The sequence below is a fragment of the Rhinoraja longicauda genome, chromosome 14 (assembly GCF_053455715.1).
Source record: "Rhinoraja longicauda isolate Sanriku21f chromosome 14, sRhiLon1.1, whole genome shotgun sequence".
Lineage (NCBI taxonomy): Eukaryota > Metazoa > Chordata > Chondrichthyes > Rajiformes > Arhynchobatidae > Rhinoraja > Rhinoraja longicauda.
Genome location: NC_135966.1, coordinates 33,804,021 through 33,817,613, shown reverse-complemented (window position 1 = coordinate 33,817,613; position 13,593 = coordinate 33,804,021). Strand labels below are relative to the sequence as shown.

General features: G+C 44.7%; 1 pseudogene; it reads right to left on the bottom strand.

Annotated features, from left to right (window-relative positions):
- Positions 1-745: 745 nt before the first annotated feature.
- On the bottom strand, positions 746-3,347 carry LOC144599904 (protocadherin gamma-C5 pseudogene; annotated as a pseudogene).
- Between the last annotated feature and the right edge of the window lie 10,246 nt (positions 3,348-13,593).

Genomic DNA, 13,593 nt, shown 5'->3' with positions numbered 1-13,593 from the left:
GATCACCCGGCCATGGGAAGGATGTTAATAATCTGAAATGAGCGCAGAGAACATTTTGGAGGATGCTGACAGGACTCCCGGGCCCAAGATCTATGGCGAGGTTGGGCAGACTAGGGTTTTTTTTCCCAAGGAGCTAGAAGGCTGAGAGCTAATTTTATAAAGTTGCAGAACATTATGAGGGGAATAGATAGCGTGCGTATTTACCCAGCGAAAGACAATTAAGTAGCAAAGGACATGGATTTAAGTTGAGAGGAGAATGTTTTATTGGGAGTGCAAATGCTAGTTTATACCAAATATAGTCACAAAATGCTGGAGTAATTCAGCTTGCCTGGTTGAATCTCTGAATAAAATGGTTACGTGAAGTTTCGGAAGAATCCTGACCAGCTGAGTTGCACAGCGTTTTGTCGAAGGTTTATTACGATTCTGAGGGACATTTGTTTTCACGCAGAGCGTGGTCGGTTTACAGATCGACCTGCCAGAAGAGACAATTGGGATAGGTATTTTAATAACATCGAAGAGACACTAAGATACAAGATATATATATATATATATCTTGTATCTTAGTATATATATATATATATATATATATATATATATATATATATATATATATACGAATGTTCAGTGCGACATAGGTCAAAAGCGAACTTATTGGATTATCTTTTAGGAAGGCATTTGGTGCGTCATGGACGAGTTTAGCCGGAAAAAAATGTTTGGATGCTGTTTGACTCTATCAAACCGCTCAAAGTGATCCATCTCAATAATCTAAAACATAATTCGCTGAAAAGTCAATCGTGATATTATCAAATCATTGCAATTTATCATTGCGCCTAAGATGTGAGTGCGCTGCATGGCTTCAAAAAGAGAAAATCGCTCTTTGCTGACTCAGGAGACAGGCAAACGGAGTAGTGGTTCGCTTCCGGCACGCGGATCATCCGGCCAGTCCCGGGATACCGTAAAGTTCCCTCCATTTCAGATCTTCGAGTAAAGGTATCACGAGAATCCCCGCCATTGTGACAAAAACGACTTGAATTATATTCCTGGGAAGCACTCGTGTTCTGTTTACATTTAATGGCAATTAGCAGAATGATAATCGCAAGAAAGAGAGTGGAAGTGCAACTGAACACGATTATTAAATAAAGATTTAAGCCGTTGAAATGATTTGAACTACTCAACAAGTTATCACTTTCAGAAAGGTTTTCCGTGATGTTCTCCAAGACAGTAATGTGCATTGTAGCCGTACTGGAGAGGCTTGGCAGCCCATTATCTCTAACCAAGAATAATACAGTTTGTGCAATAGTATCGGTCTGAAAAATATTGCGCGCCGTTCTGATTTCACCTGAATTTTGCCCAACGTTGAACAATGTCGGATCGGTAGAATTCACCATCTGATAAAAGAGCCGCGCGTTCTGACCGGAATCTGCATCAGTTGCCATTATCTTGGCGACCAAGTAGCCTTGGCCCGCTGACCGGGGCACAGTCTCCACTGCTGCTGATCCACTTTGTTCTGAAGGTGAAACAATTACCGGCGCGTTGTCATTTTGATCCAAGATGATCACATTCACCGTGGCGCTGCTGCTCAGTGGAGGCACCCCAGCGTCACGGGCGCGTACATAGATCTGGAAGTTCTTGACTTTTTCATAGTCAAAGGAACGAAGCGCGTAAATTGTGCCGTTCATTGAGTTAATGCTGAGGTAACTGGACACTGGCAAGTCCTGGATAAGTCCCTCGAGAAAAGAGTAAGAAACATAAGAATGCTGGTTCAAATCAGGATCTGTTGCAGTTACTGCGAAAATAGACGTACCTGGAGCGTTATTCTCCATAACATATACGTTGTAGGATAATTCACCAAACCGTGGGGCGTTATCGTTTATATCAGATATTGCAATCTGGATGGTTTTATTTCTTGACAGTGAAGGCGACCCAAAGTCCCGAGCTACAAAATGTATGTTATACTCAGCAACGGCTTCACGGTCCAGCGGCTCACTGGTAACTAACTCATAATGATTTTTTGTTGATGTTCGAAGTCTGAAGGGGGAGTACTTTGGAATGTCACATTGAAACTGCCCATTTTCTCCAGAATCTCGATCAATGACATTGATCAAAGTTACCAGAGTTCCTGGAGGAGCATTTTCTGGAATATTGCTCGTAGCAGAAGTCACTTTTATTTCGGGTGCGTTGTCGTTTACATCAATTAACTCGATCAGTACTGTGGAGCGACCCGTCATTGAAGGTGATCCGTGGTCCACTGATTGAACATTCAGCGAATAAATATTTGCTTCTTCGTAATCTAGCCCTCCTTCTGCACGAATGGCCCCGGTGTTGGGGTCCAAACTGAACAATTTGAGAACTCTTGGTGGAACGAGGCTGCTAAAAAAATAGGTTAGCTCAGAATTCAGACCTTCGTCCAAATCACTTGCTTTGACTTGCAGCACCAATGTACCTTGGGATGCGTTTTCTCTTAAACTGGCCTTGTAAATTTCCCGATGAAAAACTGGTGGATTATCGTTAAAGTCCACGACGGTAATAAGAATCTGAGTTGTGTCGGATCTTGCAGGTGTCCCACGATCAATCGCCGTCATGACCAACTGAAAGGCTGCCTGCAGTTCCCTGTCCAGTGGTTTTTCTAACTGTAACTCATTATTTATAACACCGGACGCAGTTCTCTGCGTTTTTAGAGTAAAATATTCATTAAAACTGATTGTGTAGGCAGCGATTGTATTCGAACCAATATCGGGATCTTCCGCGTTCTCGAGGGGAAAACGGACACCGGGTGTAATCGCTTCGGACATGTGTAAGACAAAGCTGGTGTCTCGGAATATCGGGGAATTGTCATTTACATCCAGAATTTCCACAACCCCGCGAAACACCACCAAAGGGTTCTCCAGTATTATTTCAAAAGGTAGAATGCACTCAGTTTTTTGTCCACAAAGTCGCTCCCTGTCGATTCTTTCACGCACAGACAAAATCTCATTCTCTAAATTAACCTTCATGTACTGTCCGCCATCATCAGATGTTAGTCGCAATTTCCGAGTCGACAATTGCCGTACGTCTAGTCTCAAATCTTCAGCGATATTTCCAACAAAAGACCCTATCTTCATTTCTTCGGGAATAGAATACCGAATTCGTCCGAAAATCAACCCGGTTATACAAGCCAGAATAATCAAAGCGAACCTATTGAATACAATGGCGTTGTCGAGCGCTGAATTCGCCATCATTCCGCGTTGAATTATTTTTCCAAACCCGAGCTTCTCCTCGAACAAACCTCCGGCATGCCTTACCATCAAATAATTCCAGCAATGTATCTACTTGCTAGTTGCATAAATGGGCGACGTTTATGCTTCTCAGCTTGAGTCCGCAATCTAAAACCGTTCGTTTTTCTCGTCGATTCCTGTCTTTATTTCTGGGATGTGGGAGGGTCAATGGATCTTGCTTTGCGTTTGAGATTCTGGTTGGTAAACAGCGACACAACCAGCCCCTTTCCATAGCTGCATCGACATTTCTTAAAGCTAGACTGTTCTTGTGAATATTTAACAGTGAACAATCATAAAGCTTCTTCTTTCATAAATTGGCCATTCAATGTATGTTGCAAGGTCCATCTTCAAAACAAGTCGAATGTATTGTCATTTGCACAAGTCCGCAGAGGTACAGATATAATGGTAATTTTACTTGCAGCAGAATCACGGAATCGTCGATACCGACAATATCACACTAATATGAATTACCCACAAATTATATGTAAATTATAAGTTACACAGAAATTCTGCAGAGCAGAAAATAACTTTGCACAAGGCAATCGTTCATGATTAACAAAAACAAGTCCATGGTCGTGTGGGAGGTCGTCCGTGGTATTCCGTTCTCGAGGTAGGATTGGTGTTGTGCAAATTTGTTCAAGGCCCTGGGTATGGAGGATAGTAGACACAAAATACTGAGGTAACTCCGCGGGTCATGCAGCATCTCTGGAGAAAAGGAATAGATGACGTCTCGGGTCGACGCTTTTCTTCAACCATTGCTCCCCCTATGTGGAAAAGTGGCAATTCCAGAAGCTGATGGCGTGAGACCTCATGACCTCTGTCCGTCTTGCATGATGGTAGCAGCGAGAAGAGGGCGTGGCTCTGATGGGAGTGGATCCTCGACAAGAAATTCCTCCTTTTGTGAGGCGTTGCCCCATGTGATGCTTACGATGGTGGGCAGGCCTGTGCCCATGAAGGAGCCCGCTGATTTTATGTCTCTCTGCAGCCTCTTATATCACTGTGTGTTTGAATTGGCATTCCATGTGTTGCTGCCATGAGCCAAGATACCTTCCACAACAGACCCGTGCAGGTTTGTTAGATAATTTGTGGATGTACTGAATGTTTTGACATTTTCTCAAGCAGTAGAGGTACCGTTGTGACTTCCTATTATTCTGTGCGCTGGGTCCTGGGCAGGGAATCTGAAATGTGAACGTTCTGCAATTTCAAGATACTAACCATTTCCCCCGCCGACCACCATGAAAAATTACATATGTTCTTCCTGATTCCCCTATCTGAACTCAACGATTAGTTCCTTGGTGTTGTTGAAACTGAGTGAGAAGTTTTGTTCTGGCACGACTTAAACAGATGCCTTATCTCTCTCCAGTATGCTGACCCATCACCATCCGTGATTCGGCCAACAAAAGTTATGCCATCTGTGAATTTATAGATGACACTGGAGATATGTTCAAACGCATTATCACGAATGTACAGAAAGTAGAGCAGGTAGCTAAGAACACAGCATTGGGTTGAACCCGTGGTGATGGTCAGTGAAGAGATGATGGCGTTATCAATCCACACTAATTGATATCAGCATTGAGGGAGCCAAATATCCAGTTACAAAGGGAGGCACAAGGCGCAGATCGTGAAGCTTTGTGATGAATTTCGAGAGGCGTGGTAATGCTGTTCTTCGAGCTGTAGTCAATGGCCAACAGCATGACGTATGTATTACTCTTATCCAGATAGCCCAATAAAGAGTGGAAAGCCAGTAATATATCATATGCTAGAAAAAAAAGAACTGCTGAGGCTCTCTACACAAAAGGACATCAAGTGCTGGAGTAAAACAACGGTTCAGGCAGAATCCTCGGAAAACATAGATAGGTGGCGTTTCAGGTCAGGGCCCCTCTTCTGGTTGTAAACCGGTATGATAGATGCCCTTTCGACACAGCTAGAACCTTGGGCAACAGAAGCGAGAGGCTAAAGATTTCTTAGAATATTCCAAACAATTGGTCTTCACAGGTCTTTAGAACTTGGTCAGTAGATCGTCCGAGCGGGGCTCTTCATGTGCATTTACTCTCCTGAATGATGCTCTGAAGGTCCACCACAGTCCGAGATAATAGAATCGTACGGGGATGCGGGGGCTTGTGTGATGGTGCCATCGTTCTCCCTTTTAATACGTCTATGAAACGTAAAGAGGACAATGCAAAATTTTGATGGTAACACAGCAAACATGACATGCTTTGGTTATGATACACCTTCAACTCAATATTGGAGCAAGACATGTTATCCACTCCAGGCAACCAATCAGACGAATGTCTTGGAACCATGTTTATTTATATTAGTAAAGTCCAGCGAAGCTTATACTCGTGTTGCAATCCAATAAATAAAGTTGTATTGATTGCTGCCAAGTTCAGATTTCCAGCAACTGAGAACAGACGTGCAACTAGATTACAAAAAAACAATAAGTAGCAATTGGTGTAATATAAATGCAGTTCTGAATATACGAACTCATAAGATACGATACCGCAGGCCCAGTAGATGAAGATTCGTGATTAATCATTTAAATCGAGGAAACGTTAAGGGAGTTATGTGGCTATCGTGACATTCAGGACACTGTAGAAGGCATTATAATTAATGGAATATATTAGGATCGTCATGGTTGTAATAATAGACTTAGGTTAAACATGTTTTGATCGTCTGGAAACAATACAAAATGACCGATTGTAGTGTAATGCAGATGATTATGAGAGGTTGCATTTTGATCAAGCAATTATTTACGTTATTTACAGAGGAAATGGTGGAGGCACATGGAGCGCTAAAGCAGAGAGGAATCTAGGTATGCAGGTATATAGTTTCATGAAATCGGAAACATAAGTAAAAAGGGTCGTAAAGGGAGTGTTTGATACACTTGCCTGTGTCGGTACTGAGGACAGGAGATGGGATGTCCTGTTACAGCTGTGCAAGAGATTGGAACACTGTTCACAGTTCCGGTCACCCAGTAATAAGATGGATGTTAGTAAATCTGAAGGACACTGGAATGTTTGAATTATAAAGAGAGTCTGGATAGGTTGGATTTTTTAATAGAGAGCGTAGGGGATTGAAGGAAAACTGACAGTAGCCTTGGAAATTACCATGGGCATAGGTAAGGTAAATAGCCACCGACTTTTCCCTGGAGTATGAGAATCTAAAGCTAGAGGGCATTAGATTAAGATGAGAAGCGAAAGATTTAAAAGGTATCTGAGAGGCATCGTTCTCATAGCGTTTGGTGTGTAGCTGGAACAAGCTGCCAGAAGAAATAGTAGAGATGGACACAATGAAGACATTTAAAATAAACTTTGACAGGCAGATTTTGTAGGATTAAGTGCGAGGTGCAGGCAAGTGCGATTACTTGTTTTGCAACTTGGTCGATATGGAAGATTTGGAACGAACGAATTGTTTCAGTGCGATTTCCCATGAATTGTTTCATCTAGGAATAAATTTTAGGGTCTTATCTTTATAATATTTGGTCCGTCCTGGCTTTGGTGATGATGGAGTAGGGGGAGAGGGGGAACATTTCTCTCAGTCAGGCTTCCTTCCTGATTACATGATATCCCGTATCTCTGCAACTTATTCGCTCTCACATATGTCAATCAGCTCCTACTTAAATATTTGTGTTGTATAAACTGCAATATTAGCTAGCTAATATTGACAATTAACTAAGATGAACACATTTGGGTATCTGGAGGAAATCTTCACGGAATTTCCAAACACCTTGCGGACAACACCGAAGGGCACAAAGGTCCCCTGGAGCCGTGAGACAACAACATTAATAGTCTGAAGAACGTTCTCGACGCGAAACGGCACCTATTCCTTTTCTCCAGAGATGCTGCCTGTCCCGCTGAGTTCCTCCAGATTTTTGTGCCTATCTTCGGTTTAAACCAGCATCCACCGTACCTTCCTAAACATTAACTGACGCGCCACCATGCGGCTGATAGGCAGATTTGACCAGGGTAACCAATTGGTTGCTCTGCTCTAAATATCTATTCTGTAATTATCCATGATATCTTTGCTCTCATTGCAAACCTAAGTGGAGTGAATCCTGACACCAGCTTTTCAAACATTAATACACATGTCTGCTCATTATTGTGCTACGGCATTCGAAAATAAATCGTAAAAATCTGTAAATTCACAAGACGTTTTCCAGCTGAGCGTCCATAGCTTCAATGGAGAAACAATCATTTATTTATTTATTCATTTATTTCGTTTATTTATCATTCCACTCCTTACAGATCACGCAACGAATGGGATGAAACAGAGTGCCTCTGGGGGCCATAGTGCAATACAATACTATATATATAGACGGGGGATTAAAGGATGTAAACGGTAAAAGGTAAAGCATTTAACCTGGTGTTTAAAGCATGTAAACGGTTAATTTAAAACCATCAATGAGAGCAGGTAAATTATTGATTGCACATTAGCTGAGATTATCAAGTGCAGTGTGCTAGGTGAGGTGCTGACCCCCTTGAGTCAGGTGGGGCAGGTCAGTAGACGAAACAGGCTGAGGGAAAAAGCTGCTCCTAATGCTCCTCAGCCTTCTTCCGGAAGGCAACGGGTCAAATAGACCTTGGAAGGGGTGAGAGGAGTAATTCATGATGCTGCAGGCTTTACTTTTGCACCTTCCTCTGTAAATGTCACTGATGGCAGGGAATCTGATCCCAGTGATGTGCTGGGCTGCCTTCACAACACGCTGCAGGGCCTTCCTGTCTGCAGCTGAACACGTCCCATGCCAGTCAGTGATGCAGCAGGTGAGAATGGACTCGATGATGCATTTGTAGAACCTGGAGAGAATGCATGTACGCAGACCAACTCTCTTTAGACTCCTTAGGAAGTACAGGCGTTGTTGAGCCTTCTTCGCTAAGGAGGAGGTGTTCTGACTCCAGGAGAGATTGTCTGTGATGTGCACTCCCAGGAACTTGAAACTGTGCACTGCCTCTACCGTCCTCCCGTCGACCTGCAGGGGGGAGTGAGTTGCTCCTTCTGAAGTCGACAATCATCTCTTTCGTCTTGTCGACATTCAGAGAGAGTTTGTTATCTCTGCACCAGAGCTCAATCTGCCTCACCTCGTCCCTGTAGGCTGATTCATCGCCTTTGGTGATGAGCCCCACGACTGTGGTGTCATCCGCGTATTTGATGATATGGTTGGCCTGGTGTATGGCGCCACAGTCGTGGGTCAGCAGTGTAAACAGAAGTGGGTTCAGCACACAGTCCTGGGTGGCTCCGGTGTTCACAGTGGCATTGAGAGGTGACCGAGTGTGGACTCTGACCATCTGTCCCGTTACTTAGAAAGTCCAAAATCAAATCGCACATTGAGGTGCTCAGACCAAAAGTGCTCAGTTTACTTATCAGGGTCTGGGGGATGATGGGGTTAAACGCCGAGCTAAAGTCGACGAACAGCATGCGTCATAGGTGTTTTTATTCTCTAGGTGAGACAGGACTAGATGGGTGGAAGAAGCGATTGCATCCTCAGTGGAGCGGTTCTGCCTGTATGCAAATTGGTGGGGGTCCAGTGTGTTTTGGATGGAGGCGTTAATGTATGCCTTGACCAGCCGCTCGAAACACTTCATAACGACCGAAATCAGTGCCACTGGGCGGTAGTCATTGAGGCATGTTACTGGGGATTTCTTGGGTACTGGGATGACGGTAGCAGATTTGAAGCATGAGGGAACAACAGCTAAGATCAGGGCGATATTATGTCCATTAGAACGTCTGTCAGCTGGTGGGTACACTCTTTGAGTATGCGCCTGAGGATGTTATCTGGGCCGCCAGCTTTGTGTGGGTGCACCCTCAGCAGGGTTCTCCTCACATCATTTGTTGTAGCAGGCAGTACCTGGTCACCCTGCGGGGGGGGGGTCTTCAGGGCTGGCTTGTTGTTGGTAGCTTCAAAGCGTGTGTAAAAAGAATTTAGTGTGTCTGGCAGGGACCTATCGTCATCTGTTCAGGCATCAGGGCTACCTCTCTTGTAGTTGGAAATTGTCTGAATGCCCTGCCACATGCGTCAGGAGTCATCTTGCTGAAAGTGATCTTGAATTTTCAAAGCGTAGAAAGCTTTAGCTCTTTTGACATTGGCAGTGAGGCTATTCCGAGCTGCTCTTAGCACCGCCTTCCCCCAGATCTGAAAGCAGCATCATGGGCTTTGCGCAATGACAATAATAGACAATAGACAATAGACAATGGGTGCAGGAGTAGGCCATTCGGCCCTTCGAGCCAGCACCGCCATTCAATGTGATCATCGCCGATCATCCACAATCAGCACCCGTTTCTGCCTTCTCCCCATACCCCCTGACTCCGTTATCATTAAGAGCTCTATCTAACTCTCTCTTGAAAGCATCCAGAGAATTAGCATCCACTGCCCTCTGAGGCAGAGTATTCCACAGATTTACAACTCACTGAGTGAAAAAGCTTTTCCTCATCTCTGTTCTAATGGCCTACCCCTTATTCTTAAACTGAGCGCCTGGTTCTGGACTCCCCCAACATTGGGGGCATGTTTCCTGCCTCTAGCATGTCCAATCCCTAAATAATCTTACATGTTTCAATAAGATCCCCTCTCATCCCTCTAATTTACAGTGTATAGAAGCCCAGTCGCACCTGTCTTTCAACATACAACAGAACCACCATTCCCCGAATTAACCCAGTGAACCTGCGCTCCACTCTCTCAATAGCAAGAATGTCCTTCCTCAAATTTGGAGACGAAAACTGCACACAGTACTCCAGGTATGGTCTCACTAGGGCCTTGTACAACTGCAGAAGGACCTCTTTGCTTCTATAGTCAACCCCTCTTGTCATGAAGGCAACATGCCATTAGCTTTCTTCACTGCCTGCTGTATCTGCATGCTTACTTACAGTGACTGATGAACAAGCACACCCAGATTTGTTTGTACTTCCCCTTTTCCTAACTTGACACCTTTCAGATAATAATCTGCCTTCCTATTCTCACCAACAAAGTGGATAACCTCACATTTATCCACATTATACTCTATCTGCCTTGCATCAGCCCATTCACATAACCAGTCCAAGTCACCTTGCATCCTCATAGCATCCTCCTCACAGTTCACACTGCCACCCAGCTTTGTGTCATCTGTAGATTTGCTACTGTTACTTTTAATCCCTTCATCTAAGTCATTAATGTATATTGTAAAAAGCTGCGGTCCCAGCAACGAGGCTTGTGGTACCCCACTAGGCACTGCCTGCCATTCTGAAAGGAACCCGTTAATCTCTACTCTTTGTTTCCTGTCTGCCAACCAATTTTCTATCTATGTCAGTACCCGACCCCCATTAACATGTGCTCTAATTTTGCCCACTGTTCTCCTACGTGGGACATTATCAAAGGCTTTCCGAAAGTCCAGGTACATTACATCCACTGGCTCTCCCTTGTCCATTTTCCGAGTTACATCCTCAAAACGTTCCAGAAGATTGGTCAAGCATGTTTTTTGATTCGTAAATCCATGCTGACATAAGAGCGGACCTCAGAATTCAGCCAGTGCTTCTTTTTGGGTTGTATTTTCATAGTTCTGGTGGTTGCAACATCACCCGCACATTTGCTGATGTAGCTGATGACAGCCGTTGCATATTCCTCCAGGTTCGTGTGGCGTCTGCATGTGGCTGCCTCTTTGAAAACAGACCAGTTAGTCTCAAAGCAGTCTTGCAATGCTGAAGTTGCTCCCTCCTGCCACACAGTGATGTTCCTGGTGACTGTTTATAGAGGAAACAGAAGTGCGCTCTTCAACATCAAACCAGGAACCAGAACACTTCAACAGAATCTGATTTTCTTCTACTGTAGTGCAGAAGTAATTCACAGGCTACGATGTGGTCAATCGGGCGAGGAGGTACACGATTCTTGGTTAGACGTGCCTAACATGTCGCATGGAAAGTAAATGTTGGTGACATAACGATTACCACAGTCATAAAGGGCCGGACAATTATTTGTTCTGGCTCCTGGTTAGATTATGGCAAATTTCCTTGCCCGAATGATATTTTATATTCCAGTGATATGTTTGTAGTCGTAATCACTAAATATCCAATTTCCACATTATTTGCCGGAAGCTCTGAATTATTAGCTAAATTCTCTAGATTAACCACAATCGCTCATGGCTATCGTCTTTTATCTTATGGTACCTAAATGTACCCGAATGAGCAGATCAGAGGACCAGCTAACTCTTCGCGTGAGCGACAATATCTTTCAGTACTTACCAAATACACCACAAGGAAACCAGATTTCTACTACTTGCTCTGGTGTCTGCACTGGGTTTTCGGGTCTTCAGCTTCCGCTTCAGTTGCAAATTTGTCGCCCATTGCCACAGCCCATCCACACACATAAATCTCTGATACAGTTATTAAGTTTAAGTCGAGGCGCCAGGAACTGCCAATGCTAGAGTGTGCTGGAGGAACCTGTGAGGCTGTTTCTGTGGAGGAAATAAACAGACGGCACTTCGGATCGGAATCCTTCAGCCTGAAGTTCAATCCAACCCCGAAACGCTGTGAAGTCTTTTCCCACCACAAGTGTTGCCTGACTCGCGGAATTCCTTCAGCATTTTAGTTCGGCTATTAATTTTCAATAATATGTTCCTATCAATCACCACGATTAAATGCAAGGTGTATCCGCGCAGCACAGGTTAAGGATCTATTAATGCCCCAGGTAAGTATCTTACTCCAAAATTGCCTGTCCCTTTAGAATTGGTCAACTTAACTCGATGATCTTCATGATCCAAGGCATAGCTATGGGCAGTCGCATGGGCCCCAGCTATGCCTGCCTCTTTGAAGGGTACGTCGAACAATCAATGTACCAGGCGTACACTGGTACTATCCCCGAAATCTCCTTCCGCTACATTGACGACTGCATCGGTGCTGCCCGCTGCACCCATGCAGAACCACTGACTTCATCAACTTCACGACTAATTTCTATCCTGCACTCAAATTCACTTGGACCATCTCCGATATCTCCCTACCGTTTCTAGACCTGACCGTCTCCATCACAGGAGACCGACTATTGACCGGCATCTAATACAAACCTATTGACTCCCAATAGCCATCTAGACTACACTTCCCAGCCTGCTTCCTGTAAAGACTCTATCCCCCAAATCCCAATTCCTCCGTCTACACCGCATCTGCAGCCAGGATAAGGTTTTCTATACTAGATCATCGGAGATGTCCTCATTCTTTAGGAAACGGGGGTTCCCCTCTTCCATTATAGATGAGGCTCTCACTAGTATCTCCTCGAAATCCCGCAGCTCCACTCTTATTCCCCATCCCCCCCCCCCCCCCACTCCCCCGGTTCGCAACAAGGACAGAGTCCTCCTTGTCCTCACCTTCCACCCCATCAGCCGTCGCATACAGCATATAATCCTCCAACACTTTCGCCACCTCCAAAGATTTCCCATTACTGGCCACATCTTCACATCTCCACTCTTTTCTGCTTTCCGCAGAGACCGTTCCCTCCACAACTCCATGGTGAACCCGGCCCTTCTCACTCAAACCACCCCCTCTCCAGGTACTTTCCCCATGCAACCGCAGGAGATGCACTACCTGTCCCTTTACCTCCCCACTCGACTCCATCCAAGGACCGCGACAGTCTGTCCAGGTGAGGCAGAGGCTCACTTTCACCTCCTCCAATCTCGTCTACTGTATCCGCTGTTCCAGGTGTCAACTTCTGTACACCGGCGAGGACAAGCGCTGGCTCGGCGATCGTGTCGCTGAATACCTCCGCTCAGTCTGATTCAACCTACCTGTTTTCCCGGTTGATTAGCACTTTAACTCCTCTCCCTTTCCCAATCTGACCTTTCTGTGCTGGGCCTCCTCCATGTACGTCGGCGAGATCAAGCGCAAATTGGAGGAACAGCACCTGATATTTCGCTTGGGTAGCTTACCCCCTGCGGTATGAACATTGACCTCTAACTTCAAATAATTCTTGCTTTCCCTCTGTCTCCATCCTCTCCCCCTTCCCAGTTCTCCCATCAGTCTTACTGTCTCCGATTACATTCTATCTCTGTCCCGCCCACTCCCCTGACATTAGTATGAAGAAGGGTCTTGACCCGAAACGTCACCCATTCCTTCTCTCCAGAGAGGCTGCCTGACCCGCTGAGTTACTCCAACATTTTGTGTCTATCCATGATCTTCAATTGTGGTCTGCGAATGATGGATTGCACAACTTGCACTTCAGTAACAAATAATCTGTTTAGAATGCGTTTCGGTTTCAGTTAGTAAAAATGCCCAAATACACCCAATTTTCGGAGACTTCAGATTAATACCTTTAATATCGCTACTCCAATTTCCACTATGTAAAGAAATTTGGCAAACGGAGCTCTTCCAATATTCATATCCTCCAAAGATG